General features: G+C 44.6%; 1 protein-coding gene across 4 annotated transcripts in view; it reads left to right on the top strand.

The window, feature by feature from the left end:
- The window catches only part of LOC100876720 (putative receptor-type tyrosine-protein phosphatase mosPTP-1), a 289,852-nt gene that overhangs the window by 234,269 nt on the left and 34,923 nt on the right, over nucleotides 1-20,660 (top strand). The window lies entirely within an intron of this gene.

A 20,660-nucleotide genomic window follows, 5' to 3' on the forward strand; every position in this document is an offset into this window, starting at 1 on the left:
GTACGTGACGAGTTTGGTCAGGCTAGAATTATCGTAAATCTCGCGACTACGTCCTTCTCGACTTTCCTCGTTTCTTTTAGCCCCTGTTTAACCTGGTTTCGCAGCTGACGCTGCTTCAAACACCGGATCCCATCAAGAATTCCTTCAATTTGGCGAATATAATTTTCCCCGTCGTGGCATCCGTGTAACCCCGTTCATCCACAACGGCCTTGTTCGAATAACGAATTAACGTCACTTACGACTCAACCGAGAGGGGCCGATTTCAGTTCCTTTCTCGCTTATTAAATAGCTGGCCCGTCGATCAATTGTATCGGAAGCGTCTCATTAATTTTGTCCCATTGAAACGAAACGGTGGAGCATTGTACGAAAAACCATTGACCCGTTTCACTGCGGTCGGATCAATGTAACGAGGAACAATGGGAACACAGATGACACTTATGAAAGTAACATCGACAATTTTCATCGATGCAACCTACCTACAAAAATCCCGTCGAGTATTCCTAGCTTGTTCAACGCATTCCGAATTCCCCTTCGTTATTCTCCATCCATTGTTCAAATGTCGTATACCGCCAAGTATTCCGTTGCTTTTGCAACCAAGTATTTAACACCTCGAGTTTCGCATAGTTGTTGCAATGTTGGATGTCGTTTGATCAGATCTACGATCACCTATTATATCGTTGAGCGATGTTAAGAAATCCAGTTGGCGTTTCTGACAATCTCGGAATAAAATAATCAGCTGGAGACACTCTATTCAATTCCACGAAAGAAATTTCAAAACGACCATCGTTTCGCGAGTAATTCCGTAGGACGACACCAATCTGGCACGAACGAAGAAACACCGCGATTATCGAAAATACCCTGCGCTCCGAGCGGAGGATTTCCTTTGGAAGAGGAAGACGTATCGGGGTGGGGAGAAAGGACGGAAGACGCGGATAAAGCCGAATGCAAAGAAAAGGGAGGAGAAAAGAAGAAAGGGAAACAGGCGAACGTCCTGATCCTTGTCGGAAATCCCTGGGAGATTTGCCACTTCCATCAGCGAACCATTGCTTACACGATACCTGGTCCGGGTCAGCCGACTTAATTCCAGAAATTGTGCTATAGCTATGTTTATGGCAAGGAGTTCGAGCAGTGTCGGTTAATCGGCCATCGCGAAGATTACACGGAAAAGTTAATTACAAAGATACTGATTGGCTAGATCCTCCGGTGTCCCATTACCAGAGGAAAGACAAGCCCGCGCTCAAAAGTCGTACGACACCTCCTAAAATTTCATACACGCGAGGTACACGATTTCACGCTCTCCGCGCTGAATAGTCTACCGAATTATCGGCAGACCCTCGTTCATCGAAGGGAAGAAATTTAAATCGGAAACTGCCACGTTATTCGAAGAATTTGTTGGACCGCGCAAGTCATCGCGAGGCCTCATAAATTTATTAATAGGAGATTTATATTCCGACATCGACGCGCAATCTCCCTCGCGTCCGTCTTCTTCTAGACTGTAGAGTAAACGAGAACTTTTAATTACGCACGCTGTCCCTCCTCTCGCACGCGTCTCGACGCCTTTCGAGATGATTTAAAAGACCGACGAACGAGAAGAATGGAGGAAAAGAAGCGACGATGGAACGGGCGTCGCGTAGGACAAGCAATTTCACGGTCGACGGAAATAAAAGAAAAAAGGAGGACGATGAGAGGCAGCCACAGGGATGTGGAATATATTCGCGGACGTGGGAAAAAGGAAACGACCTGGTCTTACTTTGGTCGGAGACCGGAAGAGGAGGGTGAGCGCGAAAGCGTAGACGCGCGGATCGCTCGAAATGCGAAGCGATCGAGCAGCCTGACACGCCGGAAGATTTATTGGGCCGGGCACGATTTATTTGCCGCGTTTAAATGCCTACTTTATCGACGCTCCGGTCTGGCTACTCTGTTTAAACCGTACAACCCCATTTTCTGGCCCTCGCGAAATCAATTCCGCGCCCGGTGAAAATGTAATCTTACCAGCCGTTTGAAAAATTCGTCGTATAAAGGGTATAAATTTGGCGATTTAATAAATTCCTCTACCTCCGGTGTCGGCTGAATCGAACCGCCATGAAATATGACACGGTTGCGCCTCGCCTCGAATTGTGTGTTGGCCACTTTTATTCGTGTTTCGAGCTACGAAAAAAAAGAAGAAATAGCGTTCCGTCGAAGGAACAGAATCGAAAGATCGCGTCGAAAGCATCGATGACGATATAAATCTTATCGCGGACTCTGTGAATTCGGAGAATGTGTCAATATTTCTATTACTTGACAAATAACGTATGCCGTGCACGCGAAGTGGGAGCATACAGTGGACTACAGAAAATGATCTCTATTCGAAGTAAAATTTTATCGATGCAGGATTAAATCGTAACGCTTCGATCGGATTAATCTGTTTGCGATCTTGATCGAAAAGAAGCTGAACTTCAATTTCCCTAGCGAAATTAGCAACGCTGTTTCATGTTTGAAGACACACATACTTCGGTCGTTATCTGACGAAGTTTGATGGAAATCAAACATACACTTTCGGCAACTAGACGAATTTTCAATATTCGTCGGTAACTGGTTGAAAATGGAGCAGATGTTTATCGAAACGAATCGATGTCCGCGACGAAAGTCGGTCGTCCCAACATATCGATCTCGTGACTTTATTACCAACAATCGGCACTAAACACGTGGCAAAAATCGATAAACTGGCGATAAGCGTAGCCGCGAGCTCGTTTGCATATCTGCAGTACGGAACGGTAACGCGTCTGCTCGCGGCGAGCCTTTATGGATAGATTAATCCTCGGCTTAACGACGCTTTCCCAGATTTCGCGTTTTAAATCCGGTTTCCAATTCTCTTCTTGTCTTTCGCTCTCTCCCTTCTTCGTCCATTATCTTTGCCCCGTTGAACAAGAGGAACGAAGGTTTCGTTTTAAAACATCATTCTATTCCGAAAGTTATGGGAAACGTTGCGTGCAGCGCAGGATCATCCTTCTGACAGAGGAAATTTTAACGCGGAAAGGGCAGCTAGGTGCACGCGCGAACCCGTAATTCACAGATTTGTAGTCGGAGCGTATTTGAAATCCTGCTTTCCGCGAGCATTACTGCTGCCGGTAATTACGGCTTTTCGACGAGTCGCTAATTTGCCGGCTTTCTAGCCCAGATCCAGTTATTAGTGGCCCGTTGGAATGCTAAATAACTAATTATCGACGATCGAATTAAATCTTTATTTTAACTGGACACAGATTGCTCCGTGCGCATATTGAAAAGTGTCGATAAGCCGCTACTGATTAGAGGATCACGCGATTCGGCTTCGCGCGCGACTATCCGACATTTGCGCAAATACAAACTGATTAGGTTACTGTCCTTCTTCCGCGCGCGCGATACTTGCCCGTTTCGATTCCCACTCCGTTCGCGAGAATCGATATTCGCTCGACGTCGTTTTGCGAGGTAGCGCCCTTTGACAAGGTCGTCCGATATCCTAACTCTAGGTCGAAGCTTCGCCCGCGTGTGGGTGACGCATGAAGCGTTTTGTGGCCGATATGTAAAGGTATCGACATCGTCCATCGGGGTAATGTAACCTAATTAAGCCGACAATAGATAACCGAGTTGCACAGAGCCGCGCACGATTCCAATGGATATCCCGAAGGAGAAGATAAGACCTTTGAAATATCGACAGCGGCTGAAGGGTGTACAGAGGTCGAGACAGAGAGATAATCCCCTGGAGAGGTTCCCGCCACGGAGCTTAACCAGTCAGGGATAATCACCGTAAGGCACCTCTATATCCACGTAAGACGGTATCGACGTCGGCGATCGTCTCGAATTTCAACGAGGCCGCAATAAAGATTCGTCAGACGCTCACCCCGAGAGTCCACGATGAGCCGAGTTCAGCGCCTTTTTCCTTTTGCCCCTGTTTCCGTTTCCTCTTTGGCCCGTCGAGAGATTAGAATCCGCGGACCGACAGGGAATTTCGGTGGATTTGCAACCTCGAAAATTGAAGTCGCACCGACGATCTTTCGAGGGCTGCGCGATGAATATTTTCTGCACGAATTTCTACCTTTCAGACCCGAAAGGAGGATAATTGTTAGTTGCAAAAAATTCTCGAAATTCACGAATTTCGACGCGTTGGCCAAAGCGGTTTAAGTAGACGCTCGTAGTCGGACATTACTAATTGCTTTACGAACTTTTATTTGTACATTAACGCTCAAGTAACTCCGTCGGTTTTTACAATTTTTAATTCCTCGGAGCTTTCATCGCGATTAAGGTACAGGGAAAATAATGATCTTCAACGGTTTCAAGGATATCGCGTTATTAGATTTATCTGAATTTCTCGAAGCTTTCAAGGATTCCGCGAAGCGAAACTATATTTTAAAAGCAATTATTCCTAAAGAGATTAAATCGGTAAAAAAATTGTCGATCGCTGCTGCTGAATATTTTCGCGGAACTCTAACGCGTCCGCGACGAAAAAGCCAACATTTTCCAAAATAAGATACCGACCTAATTTCGTCCACACCGGCTTCGTAACGTATAAATAACGCAACTATCTGGGAGAACCACGGCCACCAGACACGGTCGCATGTCCGGCCCGGATAATAATTGTCATTAACCTGAAAATATGTGCTGGAAGTAATCTGTGGAAACGCGGACGACCGAATTCTCTTTTCCCTACTCTCATTTCTCGTTGCCTTCCTTGCATGCTCTTCATTTTCGGTCCAAATCATTTTCCGCGGTCCCCATCTTCCGTTGCCTTTTCTACGTGCTTTTTTACCCTTTCCCACCGTTTCCTTGACACCAACTCGCTATCTCTTTCCCCAGAGTACCTACGAAATTTACGCTCCATGGTTTCCTCTCGCAGAGTTATACGGTTTTAACGAGGCGCCGACTCTTGATTTTCCCCTTTGATCTGGTCGCTGATCGACGCTCGTGGACCGCCGTTCGTAAACAAATAGCTCGATCTTATCGAATCCTTCGGTGCATAACTTTAACACGGTGGACACTCGTTGATCGTGTACCGATAGTTGACTAGGATGTCCAGCACTCTGTACAACAATTCCACAGGATGTTGTACACATATCGCGAACTGTCATGTAGTCGGACGAAGCTGAGAAGGCATTTTCTGGTCGTAAAATCTACGTTGCTCGACTCGTTTGACCGACAGCGGGAAAAAGTAGCCGCAGATTTACGATGGGCAGCGCGCAACGGGTTCGAAAGCCGCGTTTCCGGTGGACGTTCAACGATACGTCAACGACGTCGGTGCACCTCGGCGGATGTTCGTTCTTCGAGTTTTTCTCGCGGGCCAGGTGATCGATGGCTGGTTACAGGCACGGCAAAAACGCGGCGCGAGGAAACACGTGGAACGTTTAATCACCGGGGACAAGTCAGAAGTGGCGTTCAGATTAGGCGGCTTAGAATTAGACAGCTCTTAGCCGGGCCAAGAGAGAGACGGCGAAGCCGGGGCTTTCGCGTTCACGGAACCGCTACAGCTTGTTGCCTAGCAACCGGAAGCGGCCCCTGCGCCGCCTGTCCTTCGCGATTAATTCGTTCGAGGCGCAGATTAAACCGTCGGGTTACTTTCCATTGTTCGACCGTGCGATTAATTGTCAACGTCGCGGTTGTCCTTCGAAACCGAAGATAAACCGCGCGACCACTCCATTGAGTCGACCGATCAGAATGCACCCACCGGGTATATCTCCGCTGTGCCGGACAGCTCTTGGTCTCCGAATTAATCTATCTCTCTGTCTCGAGTAGCATCGAGGAAACGGCTTCCGAAGAAATTCCGAGAGCTTCCTTCGAGCTTTCGTAATATTTTTCGTCGAGGAAAATGAATTGCTACTCGTACAAGCGGGTGTAACGCTCGGCGATCTCGAATTAGTTCCGTTTGCTTCGACGAAGTTTTTAATCGGATACGATGTTCCGCGAAAGAGCAGAAAGAATGAAGATTCTCGTCGGTCCGCGTACTGCATGCCACGATGAAAACAATCGTACCTAATACGACACGCCTCGGTAATAATTTAAATTACTGGTGGTTAACAGCGCGCGCAAAATCCTAGAGAAATTAATTTTCTTCTGTCGAGGAGATCCGAGATAGCGGTCACGACGAAGACTTTCGCGGCTTCTTCGGGCTTTGCAATATCCGTGGAGGTAGCAGAGTCCCGAGAGACGATCGATGAAACGCTGGCTGGCTGCTCTACGAGGGTGCATCAGCCGTAATTAAAAAATACCGTGCAGTGCTTAAGTATTCCCGGTGTAATCAGCGCAAGATGGAATTAAAAGTAATGAAAAACGCTCGGGCAAATATGTCGCGATCGTCTCGTCGCTGCGACCCTATTATTCGGCCTTGAAACCCACCCCGACTGTTTCTTTGCCTTTAAGAGTCACCGTGTCACATCGCTACTTGCGTCCTCGTCAAAATATCGTCTTTAACCGCGCGAAATTCTTCCGGTTTCATTTTTTCCCTTCGTCCCACGACAGAGTCGCTTCGTTGGTTGCCATCAAACACATCGACGCGTGTATATCGATTATAGACTCGGAAGGTCTATCCAGCAGGCGGAGGCTGTTCCTCGTCGAATTTGAATTTCAAGCTCGAACGGACAAATAGATTCAATTTTTAACGAGCTGCGTTGTTCGATCAGCGCTTCCTATCGCGCCGAATAATGTTACAGCTCCGTGACCCTGCTGTCTCCCATAAATATAAATGGCCGCTGTCCGGGATTTCAGCGATCGTGGTCGCGGATTTTACCGGAAGATCTTTTCCAGATCGATCCGTGGCCAGGACGGGGAGAGAAAAAAAAGAAGGCCGGAAATCGAATGCTGAATCGTTCGGGGAAATTGCTGCGATCCGCGAAGAGGGAGCGATTTTTGATCGATCGCAAAAAGATCCGGCGTCCCGTGCAAAATTTTCGTTTCACCGATTCGCAATTGTGAACTCGCGATTCAATCGTCGTGGTCCGATTCGTGGCCACGGTTCGTCTACTGCATCTCGAATCGAATAATAAAAAAGAGGCAGGAAATCGCGTGAAATATGTAAAATTACAAGGGGGTAGACAAAGAGCATGCGATATCTGAGTTTCGCTGTCAAAAGCTAACACGAAATAGCGCTAATATCGATTTTCTATTTGAAGTCTCCTAGGAATATCTACACAAACCATTCGTTAATATTCTTAATATAAATTAATTGGCTATTAATTATGTTACACAATTCGATCCGAGCGAAATTCATGTATTATTTGCAAATTCTATTTGGAACATTCCACTACGTGTACTATTAATAACATAATATAATTTAGAGAAAATACTGGTTATTAATGGGTAACACGATTGTTGATTCATGAAATTGCTAATTCGACTCTTTGATAAAATCTTGACAAACGAGAGATATTTGATCAGAGCGAAGATTTGGCGCAGTTCGAATCTCGGCAAGATTTGTTCACCCCGAGAACAAAGACGAACGAAAAGAAGGAAAAGGCATACATAAAAAGCGAAAAAACTTGCGAGCAGTCGGTACACAGAGTGGACACGTAATTCTGTTTGAATTTATTACTCGGACTCGGTAGCGGTGGTCACGTTAAATTCTATTGTTCATCGGCCAAGAAATGAAAAAGGGAAGTAACCGAGGAAAAAAGAAAGCGGAACAAAGTGAGATAGGGTGAGTGGAAATGGGGAAACTGCTGGTAGAATTCGTGGCGGCGAAATGAGCAGGCTGGGGTTAGAATTAAGGTAAAAGGAAGGCGGGAACATTATCGAGCAGGTTCATAAATTCAAGAAGATTAGTCCGCAGCGGATCTTCCTGGACCCTGCCACCCTCCACCGATATTATAAGCCTTTGGATACTTAATGTGGTTTTAAACCGTGAGTAGAACAGTGGCCGTTGTAACCGCGACGATTTAAATTTTATTTTTTCAATGGCCAACAAATTACTTTCTTTTGCTCGTCTTCAATCTTTTTTTCTTTCTTACTCCTCTCTCGTTTCTGTAACATGATCGCGGTTCTAGCAAGCTCACGAAAACCGACACGTAAGTTAATTAAAATACACTAGCTGAGTTCAGTCAGTGAGTTCGCAAAACGTGAATACGGGCTGGAAATTAATTAGCAATTAATTCGTTGTAAATACCGTTCTTTCGTTAAAATAGCATCCAACGTAGGTAAACGAAGAGGATTCTGTAGCATAGCACGTTATCGAGGCGGTTTAATTTTTTAATCAGGCCAACCACGTTAATAGGATTTTACGTAATAGAGGAATCCCCTTTCGTTCAGTTAGCTTGGTCGCATTCTTATTAATTATTTCTAACGCCCTAATTATTACTAACTAACCGAGCCAGCTAGCCGGGTAATTTCGACCACCATTATCCCCTACTTTTCGCGATGCAATCTTCCATGGCTGCTTTGTACGGTCCACGATATTCCGGAAATATTTACGCGACGAATAAGTTCGTGTTAAAAAAACTTGGATTCGTTAAGGACCAAAACACGGGGAACAACTTGATACAACTTTCCAAGATTCTCTCGTTATATCGTAACGATACGAGCAAGAAACTGAAACGTTCGTTAAAGGCAAAAGCGAGCACCGACGACTCGGATTCGATCCCTCGAAAATCTACGTGAAACCTCAGGCCGTAGCAGGTCAATTCGCATAAGCCATTAAGCACAGGCACAGAGAAAGGTAGAGACCGAAAAGCGAACGCGGTGAAGGCAAATGGAGAAAGAGAGAGATCACTGTACCAGTAGATAACCAGATAATCCACCGAATCAGCAATTAGTACACACTGGAATAATTAACGCCGATCTCCCTATAAACCTCGTCGAGACACCTCGCATAGCGCTTCTCAATTACGAAGAGCAGTTGTTTGCTCCATCCGGCGCTCGGTGTTTACTCGCTTTCTCAAGAACGTCGTTCAAAAATTACGGAACAACTGCAAACATGCACGATCAAATTACCGCGAACGCTCGATGGCCATAAAGTCTAGGCCCTTAGACTCCCGCTATGTACTCTTCAATTTCCTCCAAAACTAGAACGAAAATACTCTTTGGCCGTTTTCTACGTTTCATCGGTAAGAATGCGCGATTCCAAAATCGCTGGGACAAAAATACAAGATGGCACTCGTCGAAGTAGGTCGTTTATTCGATCACGGTTCATTCGTTCGTCGATTGCTCGCGACGCATCGACTTATCAACAAATGACTGGCATACATAAACGCGAACGCTAGTCGAATCGAGCGTAACCCGTTCGTGGATCATACCTTTTCCTTTTCCTCGCTTGAATTTCGCATTATGGAAGTTCAAGCGTAACTTCCGCGACACAGCACGCCTCGCAAACACAGTCGTTGCTTCTAACGGTCTATCGAGCACACTTAACCCCTCTAGATTACGCACTTTCATCGTGCTGGTGGTGCGACTACGAACCAAGTGGCTAGAGAGAAGTCGTAAAGTAATGGCTGTTTTGAATTTGCTGTGGCGTTCACGATGGTGAATCCGTTCTACCGATAACAACGAGTTTCCAACACTTCCACGAATAGCAGTAATGTTTTTACGAAGCACTTTGATATATTTTAGTCGTTAAATCCGGTTACTGCGACAATTTCTAACGAGTTCGAAATGCAAAAAATAACCTAGACGAGAACGATCCGCGAATTTAATTAAAACTGCACGAATAGATTTCAAATGTTATACCGCGTTAGTAGTAGAACTTGAGAAGCTAGCTCGATCTTATCTGAAATAACAAGTAGAATAGAACGACGTATGGCGAGGCAAGAGAAGTAGGTCGGCACGTGGTGCGCCGAGAGTAGAATAGCGTATTGTCTATAATCAGACGAGTAGAGTAGGGTGGTGGTCGAGCGTGCAAGTAGAATAGGACAGTGACCGGTCAGACGAGCGGGGACGTCGACCGTCTCTGATCAATCGAATTTGCAGCGATCCAGAATGGAACCCGCCAGATCGTGCAACTTCAATGGCACAACGAGATTCTCATCGCGAATTCTGGGAAGGGCTTTCTCGCCATACAATATAAATTTACGGAATTGTGTCATTTTAATTAACACCCGTGAGCTCCGTGTTTTTCGATAACGAATCGTCCTGTTAAATAATTCAATTGCCTAGCATCTTTGGCTGCCATTGTCCCCGACATTGTTTTTACGAGTTAACACTCTTATGACCGGACTTATTAACCGAGGCTCTTTCGACGTTTCTTCCGCTTGGAGGAATGCCAGTTGTATTCCTATGAATTGCTGACGGAGTTTTTTTAATTAACGTAGTTTTTTTTATTGAACTCCGATCAATTAACGCGAATTTATCGTCGCGATTAATTAACGTTCATTTTTAGCGGATACCTGAAAAACGATGAAGTTACAGATACAAAAAGCATAAATCGACGCGTATGGTTAACAAGCCGTATTATTTAGCTAAATAATCGTTCAGCGAGTAATACGTATCGGGTGCAATTAGCGATTTTTATTTCATCGCAAACGACACAAAACAATTACCGATTCATCATCAGCATCGAGCGATACGTGAGAAGCGATTAATTAAAATACTCGTGAAAATCGAAACGATGGATCGACTGTGTACGTTAATAACAGAAACTCAGCGAACAAAACACCAAAATTTTGCTGGAATTCCCGCTGCCTTATGCTCGCTTAATGTAAAACGAGATTCGTGTATCGAAATACCTTGTATTTTAACAGCGTCGGATTATACAAGACCGTTCGCGACTGTGTTTAATTCCCGGCAAAGCTACGTTGGCGAAATTATTCACTGCCGGCGAACGGTTTAGCTGACAGCCGTTTAATCGTCATTAATCCATCCATCGATGCGATAAATATGCGAAAGGTCGTGTACACCAGCTGCTCGTAAATTCGCCTGGAATAATTTCGATCGTTGAAAATCGCTGATCAATCGAAGAAGATCGTTTCGCGAGATCTTTTCCATTCCTTGATAATGTATTTCTTGGAAGAAAATTCAATTGGAAGGCAGACCAAGATCAAGCGGGCTCTGAATATTTCTCTTCGGCTCATTTCTTGTATACTTTTGCATTAGTTTAATTAACCTCTTCTCGGCAAGCTTTTTCCACGGTTAGCGATCTGAAAAGTTAGATGAACCCTGTTTGATTACGCCGAACGCGAATCCCCGCCCGATGATTCCCCTAATGAAATGAATTCGAAGTTGATCGACTACGTCGTGCACCGCTCATCAAAATTTGAGAAAATTTCAGATTTTAAACAGCCATATCGAAATTGCCAGTTGAACCGCCTACGATCGCTGATAGTATCGGAATCGATATCTCTTTAAAACGGTATCCACGCGACTGTCCTTAATATTAACGGGTCATTTCGCGTAATCGAAATCGCGACGAACGATGGACATCATCACAAATCAATCACGCATGAACGTTACTTGACACCGCGATTCCCGTTGGACAAATGTTAATTACGAGAGCCGCGGCGGAAATATCATGGGGACACGCGTGTTGGCTCCATGTAAATAGAAAATTTTTTAGTTTCGACGTTAATTTGCGCGTCGCGGCTCGTTGGAAAAGCATATTAACATATGAACAGGCCTGCATTAATGCACAATATTCACATGGAGATTTTGCCCGGAGGGTATTATGTATCTAACAAGTCGTGGATAAGCTATTTACATAAATGTTGACATGCGTTCGATTTTGTTCGTCACCCACTTGCGTCACACTCGTGCGTCAAACCTAAAACCATTTCCAATACGAATTTCTTCCTCGTCTTTTCTCTTTTTAAGTAGTAGCTATAGAAGGCTCTATTTTTACGACGGTTATCTTTCCCAATCAACGTTTAACCGCAGTTGTGAATTTTCGATATCGAGGTGCCAGTAATAAATTACCGTTCGATTATCATGGTGCTTTTTGTTGGCACCACTTGGAAGCATCGTCGCGTCCATTCTCTCTTTTCTCCCAACGGCTTTGCCGCTCCATTTGCCCCGGAGTTACACCTTCGAAGGCGCGAAATCCCGAAGAACGACTTCCGGATGAACTGGCAGCTGCATTCTCAGCTGCGAGTCATCAGGGAGTAATTGTACCGAGCATCCCCTGCTCCCTTGCTTGTTAAATAACGCCGCAGAGGCTCTGTCAAACGCTCCAGTGCCGTGATCGAACCGATCTTCCGAATGATCGATCTCGTTTATTCTGCGCCTTCCACCTATTCGGAGATTAACCTGTCCCGCACATGAAAATACCATTCGAATCGAACGTCAGACAATTTTCCTTTAATATGCACTTTTTATCTGAATTTGCATTCTTATCCAAATCGTCGTAATCGCCGTAAAAATCGAAGAGATATTTTTTGTTAAATCACCGGATCGTATAAATATTTTTTTCGTTTAATGAAATAATGGTTTTCTAGGTAAGATAAGCGAGTACGGAGCGGGCGCAACGAACAATAACTGGTCGGCAACTAACAGCTTGATGCGAAACAATTAAATAACGAGGTATTGCGGCCGGCGAGAGTGTTTATTTTCCGCCGATCCGGCCATTCTGTCGAAACGCCAATATTTTTCACCCTCCCAACCATAAAGCGTCAAAATCGCGGCGGCTGTGCGACAGCAGTTCTGCCAATTAACTTTCATGGTCCGGTGCAAACGTGAAATTGCAGCGTAACACCGGACCCTTCGTAGCCGCTCGCCACCTTTATAATTCTATTACTTCTCGTCGTTGTTTCGCTGCACTTTGGATGTCGTTTCGGTATCCCGAAGGAAAAATAGTACAAAGAGGATTCATTTATATTAAATCTTAAGCCGTAATTTGATACGCGACCTCGCGATATCTTTACGTAATCGAATAACATCTGCAACGATTTAAGTCTCTGACCCGATTAAGAAGATTCGATCGAAACTTTCGAATTCAACAATCTTAATTCACGGATACTTTGTACAATCTACATGGACGATTATGCTTGCTCTTAAAACGCATCGCGTATCAGCTACTTCGCTCCTTTGATCCCGTTCTCGAGCTAGTTGCGCTCGCTATCAGCTTTGATGTTCGGGCAGATCATTTCAAGCAATTGAAAGAAGGAGTTGGAGCAATTTCCATCGAAGGTCCTTAATATATCTTCGAGAGAGCTACTTCCACTCTCGAAAGCCACCTCGGATCGAATCGACTGCATTCTTCCAGGTAGAACTGGAAAGAACAGTAGGTGGAAAGGGGGTAGAAAGAAGGGTGGAAAAGGGCAAAGCCCTTGAAATGGGAAGAAAGAGAGGACGTAGACGCAGAGCGGACGATTCGCGAGAAAATGACGTCGATTTATTCAGGCACGAGCCATGAGATTGAATAAGAGCCGAATGATAGGTTCGTGACCAAATTGTCCGACGAGACACACCTGACACCTCTCTTATCCACTCCAGGTGATTCCATGGGGGAATTGGGATGCTTTCCTTCGCAACCTGTAATCGCCTACTATTTCTCTGTGACACTGTTAGACGCTGTTTTCCAAACTAGACGAAACAACGTGGAATAAGAGTCGCTCTATAACGAAACACTGTCGAGAGATTTACTTCGAAGAACTACGAAGAAAACTGGATTTTAAGTAAGAGTGCAACGGACTCTAATTGTCCCCTTAATTATCTCGTTACGCGACATTCATTATGCCGAATCCCGCTAATTCTTGCGGGAATCAAAATGTTAATATTTTCTACATTATTATTTATTTCGAGGAGAAAAATCGAGGAGAATAACAATTATTCCTTTGCATTTTAAAATTATGTTAAACGCGAATACATCCATAATGCAGCAACCTATTACGATGTATTAAAAATGCGGACGCCATATTGTAAATGAGAAACACGTGTGTTCACCACAGATGCGCGTTAAATATTAAATAATTATTTCTACCTCGAACGCGGTGTTACCGTACACGTCGGAAAGAGTATTTTCCAACATACCTTGCTTTCCATTTTCGTTTCATTATTTCGCTCCTAGTGACAAGTTACAAACACCCCGCCAGGCAAAAGGACAAACTTTCGTCGCGAACCACGCTCGCGGCAATTTTCGCGTTAAACGAGCAGCGCAAATTTTTAGCAACGTTAACGAAGTATCGGTTTTAAAAATCCTTTATTCCGCGAACAAACGAATTCGATGTTAATCCATGCTCGAAACGAAGAAGTCGAACGGGACCGGAAACGAAACGCGTCACTGACCGGACGTTGCACGCTCGCTCGTCCAGCGTGCAACGTTTTTCAGCGTCGCTTGACTCGATAGGACAGGAAAAACGTGTGCTCCGTATCGTCGCTGTCGTTCGTTGACATATCGTCGACCGACCAGCGTAAATCACCCGATCGCGCGTGTAACTCGCGCGAACAGCCAGTTTGCGAACGTGTGCGGGCTCGTATGCTCGTTTCTGGATGGCCACGGGTTACCATACGTGATTAGAGCAGACGCGGAACAGAGATCGCGATAGAGCTTGTCGAGATCTCCTGCGCGGACCAGTTATGGCACGTACTTTGGTCCGGGGCTTGATGCGACGTTGTGTTAGCTTTCGGGTCTACTGGAAACAACGCGTCGGGGCGCTCATAACGTGGACCGAGTAACGGTTGTTTTCTCTCTGTTCCAAGTTTTCGCTAGCCAGAAGCTCGTTGTGCTTTGAGTTTGAGCAATAAAGGACGTCGTACGCCAAAATATTGTACGCTAATGCGTCATATCGCCTCATGTTGCACCACACATGTGGAGGAAGGATAGAAAGTTTGCTGGAATGTAATTGCCAGCCTAATAAATACGTTTCGCGTTAATACCGCGGTAACAAGGGTCGTTTTTCCGTGGCAGTTTAAGGCCGACACGACCTCGACAGCTTCATTGTTGACGCAAGAATTATCCGCGTTCGAAGTGGAGGCAGCAGAACGGGATCTCCGCACGAGTTCAATCCGGGTCGTCACGATGCCTGTCAGGGATTTGTGGATCTTGTCGGCGGTACGTGGTAAACGTACAGAGAGATAGCACCAACGGTCTGCTCCTCTCTACCTGTATCCAGTGCGGCACAGCACGGACACTGTTTATGCTAGGTCGGGAATAGTAAATTGGAGCGTATTATCTGCCACCGCCCGCATATCGTGTTCCTACTGTTCGAACGAATCGGCGGAACGTCAACGATAATCCTGCGGTACGTTCTAATTTCGAGTGATGAACGCGACATGTTTGTCCCTGTCTCGGAGAGCGAATCCGTTACGATCGGTTTACAATTGGTTTCGAACAATTTCCTCTTCGTAACACGTTTCAACGACACGTACATTGTCGTCGAGAAGTCATCGAACGTTGGCTAATTTTAATCCCACGTTTACGTCAATATCGATTATTAAGCATGCTTTATTTCCGTAGTTGCACTATTTGCATAAAAAGAAATTGTAAAGATTACTTCAATTATGTAAATACGATGCATAAGTTATTCTATATAATTCATGGAGGACACCACAGGCATTAGCGTCGTGGCGATTGCAGCGCACGATATTTTAACTGCGAATTCTCGAAGCACTTTAAATATTTCTAAGTATTTGCCACGTTGTCGGAGTCCGTGGTTCGCCTCGTAGCCCTCTGGGGGCAGATATTTTCCAGCGTAACAAAATTTAGCGAAAAAGGGTGGAAACGTTGGTGCAGCATGGCGGTAGGATAAATTCGCCGTTGATCCGAGCAATTATTTTTACGCCGAACGAGCCCTGTTTTTCTCCGCAGAAAGAGAGGTTGAGCCTCCGCTGGAAAATAATGTTAGGCGTTTCCTGCTATCCTCGACCCAGAATCGTTGACCCACGCTAACCGCCATTGAACGTCGTGACAAAGATACAATCCCCTTTTTTGTATGCTCGCTTTGGCAAGTAAAAATTCATTAGACGCCTGGTTGGTTCGCGCGCGAAACATTTTGTCCCCCTCGAATCTCGACTTAGAACGAGGCCTCGATCGATGCAAAGACCCCTGTCGATTATATTCGTCGTCGATTGTTCATTTTCACGCGCCGTCGCGAACGCGATACCAGTCGCTGTCCATGAACGCGTCGGTCTGTTAAACCAAATATTTCGTTTCTGCCTGTTATCCGGTCCGTTTAAAACTATTCCACAAAAATAGAAAAAACCGCGGTGAAAAATCGTCTGCAACGTGAATCGAGCCGGTGGTGGCGTTCCGCGTTAAGCAAACTATGTGTTTCGTTATCGAATGCCGAGTGTAACGCGTTAACGAGAATCGTTGCGGATAACCGAGGCCTTCGTTTTGTTCATCATCTTCGCGCCCGAGGCTATGTATCACCCTTTCGCAAAGTTGTTTCGACAGCTGTTGTTCCTCCGCGGAAACAATTTCGCTCGTCGACGACGAGGCAGTTCGCCTCTCACCGTTTTTGCACGTTTACCGTCAGCCTGATTACTTCTACCATGAATAATTCCAAGTTCTATGGTGTTAATGAACCTTACAGGTGCTGCAATCCCGCTATTCTACGAACGACTAACTGCCGAACTTTTTATGCAACTTATAATTATACAACTTGTATTATATTGGAATAATATACGGGAAAAGTTGCTCGTTCGGTTGACGAGCTAATAATTAACGCATAGAAACGCGTGCACGGGAAACGAGAAAGCGTCAATAAGGTCGTCTCTTTGACGTACGAAAGGAAAAAGCTTGGCAGTGCCTAGCGTGCGGGCCAACGTTCGACCATGATATTTCTCCGCTGTTAGCGTAGGCGTGTAGCGATTTTAATACAACGCGTACGGCGTAATTAACGAGATGCCATGTTTTTAAACGATTCCCTTGTGTGCCTCGACACCGTCCGTTTAGTCGAAATAATTATTCTACGTCGTTGGGCCAGCCGGTTCGCGTAAAATGCAAGAACGGATGCGCGCGGTAAAAAACAACGCTTATACGAACGATTTAATAAAGCGTTATTTATCGAGACCCACCCTTCGCGCCGCATCGTGCCGAACACGTTTTCAACCGGCTAGATTTCGTCGCTACAAATAGCGAAGAGTATAAGATACGAGGAAAGAGACTTATGGCGAACTTATAGGTAGCGCTTCTGTACCGAAATCTTGAAAATTGCTGGAAGAAACGATGGCTCGGAGATCCGTTTCTTAGGTTATCCAAAAATATAGTTCGGATCATTTATGGAACTCTATCTCGCGAACGACCCAGTTTCTCGATGCGATTTCTTTGTTTCGCGGAAAGAGTCGATCGATGTTACGGAGAGATCCGAGAAGCAAAAATTGGAAGCGAACGCGGTAGAGAAATTCGATGGACGACGAAAGCACGAGCCAATCAAAGAGATAACTAGATCCACCATTAAACCGCCTGTAACTTAATTAATTACACAGCCTGAACTAATGTAACATGGCTAACCTCCGTAGATAGTGTTCTCAGAACGCGATATCACGTGTAACGTGATTTGCTCGTTAACCTAACTTCGGTAAGTGAAATATGTTTACTACACGGAGGATCTTATCAGGGTCACGTCACTCCTTCGTGTTTTTTCCTAAAGGAGAAAATTTAACAACGGATTTCGCTTAAATTGCAGGGATAATAGATAGAAAAATGATGGCAGGGTCTGTAGTTCGGTAGTGAACTTTAGCACGAGAACGACAAGGGAACAGACAGATGGCGTCAACTCGTCGTCCGGGTGAATAACGCGACAACGTTCGTGTGGCAGTTTATTTTTGCAAGACGGTTGTCAATGATGATGTAGTGCTCGTAACCACGCCCGCTGTATCTCGATATATCGAGTTTTATTTTTATGGATCGTTTCGTTCATGGAATGATTTAATAACGGCGAATATTAAGCTCTGCCCCGGGAACGAGCAGACAAAAATAGTAGGGGTGAACGGATCGATGATATCGTTATAACGCCTGCAACTGGACGACTGTTTCAATGGTAGAGAGACAAACACGTCGTCCACGGTGATCATTTTCTCGTTACTTTTTATGCATTTCGATCCTTTTGTTCTCATCGTAATTCAATGAAATTACCGGAGATTCGCGCCGTGAATCAGAGTGCCAGAGGATTTAAACCTTTCACGAATCATTGTAGAAGCGTTCAGTCCCATCGAACGCAATCTGCTAATCCTTTTTTTTTTCATTAAAATGTTTCATTTTAGAGAGAAAGACTTCTGACCTAACAGTTAACGGTGACCGTACTACCACGAATTATTCGTACTGAGTAATTTTCCATCGCTTTTATCGAAACGTTCGATCTATCAGAATAAATCCTGCGTGACAAAATTTGATATTTGTTGTTGGCGTACAATGGCGTCGCGTTCTTCCCAGCGTTTACGATGTCGTGGAGGAAAATTAAAAAGCAGACGGATGTATCGAGACAACAACAGAATCTGCACGGCCGAGCGATTCTCTGGAATTCGAAGAAACCTCGATGTTACTACGGATCTCGGTTACGGAGATAAATCACGATATCTTGCCGATTCACAGGATCGAAATTCATTTCATCGCGAGCGTATCATGCGACACGGTATTTCGAATGTACGCTTGGAATCCGCAACAATAATTCATGTTTGGAGCACGTTCAGTCGGGGTATTAGAACGAGCCACATATCGGTCAGTTTTAATATCGACATCGTTCGCCGAAAGATTTCTGTATCGTCGAACCGATACCGGTGCAATATCGTCGAGCTGCGAGAATCCGAAAAAAAGCTTTCCACGCGATGGAATCAAACAGGTTGCAGAAGCTACTTTCATTGGTTTGGTCGTTTTGATAATGAAGCTCGAAACACGGTGCTGGTTCCATCGCCGCGAGGGTGCCTTTCTGTACACGCGATGCGAGTTGCAAAAGACGAAGCCACGATGTTCAAAAAAGAAAAAATACTGGTCGTTGAAAGGTGAATGTAAGATCGCTTGGTGGGTTTTAAATTAAATTATGTAATTTTAGATGAGCACGAAAGTTAATATAAAGAGATAATTTATATGTAAGATCTGAATTAGTGAAAGGCATGTGGACGTTCAACTGAATCTACGATATTATGAATGGTCCAACTTTTAATCATATCTAGGGTAATGGCGGGCTATCAAAATACCATTATATCCGTCGGATTGAAGACGTTAATTATTCATTGCCTCGTTTCTACCGGCTACATATTATTACATTTTCGTGTTCGACAGACTAATTGAATTTTCGATAGTTAGAACGTCATTAAGTAATCACCATTAATATTTGCATCATTAATCGTCTGCCTATAATCGAACTTTTATATACGACCATAATTATAGAAGACGGTGATATCGAACAAAATTTTCCTTTACCTCACTCGTTACACTATCGATGAAGAATCTCGACCAATAAGAATAGCTCGCGGGTTCAATCGCGAGACTGTCGGCCATGCTTTTTAATCTGGAAATAACGAACGTTTGGTACAGCTTCGCGGTAACGTCGTTCTGCTCGATCCGGAGGAATCGATTTAATTCGTCCGGTCACGGTTGGGCTGAAAATAAGTTGTCACGTCCCTGCACGAACGTGAATCTCCTTCCCGAAGACGAATGCCCTCTGTTTCTTTCGGCGACAGTTCCCTTTCCAGCGAGGCTCGTTGATCGAAAAGTTAGAGAGGACGATTTATTTGAACGGGGTCACGCTGTGGGAACGAGACGAATCAAAATTTCTGATACGATGACTGGGAACCTCCTGTCCCATCGAGGGCGAAACTTTTCCTCGGAGTTTCATAACGCGAAACTGAACGTCAACTGTCGTTTTTGAGACGACATTTTTTCCTCGCTCCCCGTGGAATACGAAATTGGAGATTTTACAGATAAACTTCGAACAATGATAAATATCTCCAAAATATGTCGATCCGCGCTACACCGAACACATAAGCGCGACGCGTATTCGACGATCTTGTGGAATCATAATTATCACGGTATATCGTTCTATGCGCATTCCTTATCACTACGGGATTCAACGTTTTTAAAATGCTTTTAAAGCCACCCTACAGCATTTTGTTATTTTCAGACCATTTTCCTTTCTCCTGTGTATTAAACTGATTGACACGAGCGACGATAAATGATGCGTTTCGCCTTAGTCTCGCGCAGTTGAACGAAACGAAAGATGTATCAAAACGTCCTCAACCGCTCCATCCATTTTCTTCTATTCAGACAACGATAGATTTGAAATCGATACGGTAACACGAGTCTAATAACGAGTAGGACAATTCACGAAAACCGTACATTCGAAGCGAATTTAAAACGATACGAACAACGCTATCGATTACCAACGAATCGGAAAAGAACCCTTGCGAATGAGCGTGTCGTGTTCGGGCGTGACTAAAATTGAAATGATCCGCTTGTACGGGCGATAAGCAAATCGAGGAGTCAAATAAACGGCCAGCAAACGACGTTAATTGGAAACAAGTTATCGGTTTTATTTAGCCCGCTGGGAGTGAAACGCGCGCAACGCGACGCGATGAAAATAATTTTTATGAGCAATTTTTCCTCCGTTAATTCAACGCTTTCAATTATACAGAACTGGGAAAAAACGGAGAGAAATTTCGAAAATTGTTTGCATATAATTCTGCTCTGACGTACTTCTGTGTTCAGAAATAATTTTCTAACGTAATGGTTTTTGTTGATAAATCTGCTGTAAAAGCTGCTGGTTTTTTTGGGTTTGTTCAAACCACTCTTACCATGAAGGTACTAGATATTTTTGCAGGTCAAACATCAGTAATGGTATTTGATCGTACATAAAGTT

This window comes from Megachile rotundata, chromosome 12 (genome assembly GCF_050947335.1).
Source record: "Megachile rotundata isolate GNS110a chromosome 12, iyMegRotu1, whole genome shotgun sequence".
Taxonomy (NCBI): Eukaryota; Metazoa; Arthropoda; class Insecta; order Hymenoptera; family Megachilidae; genus Megachile; species Megachile rotundata.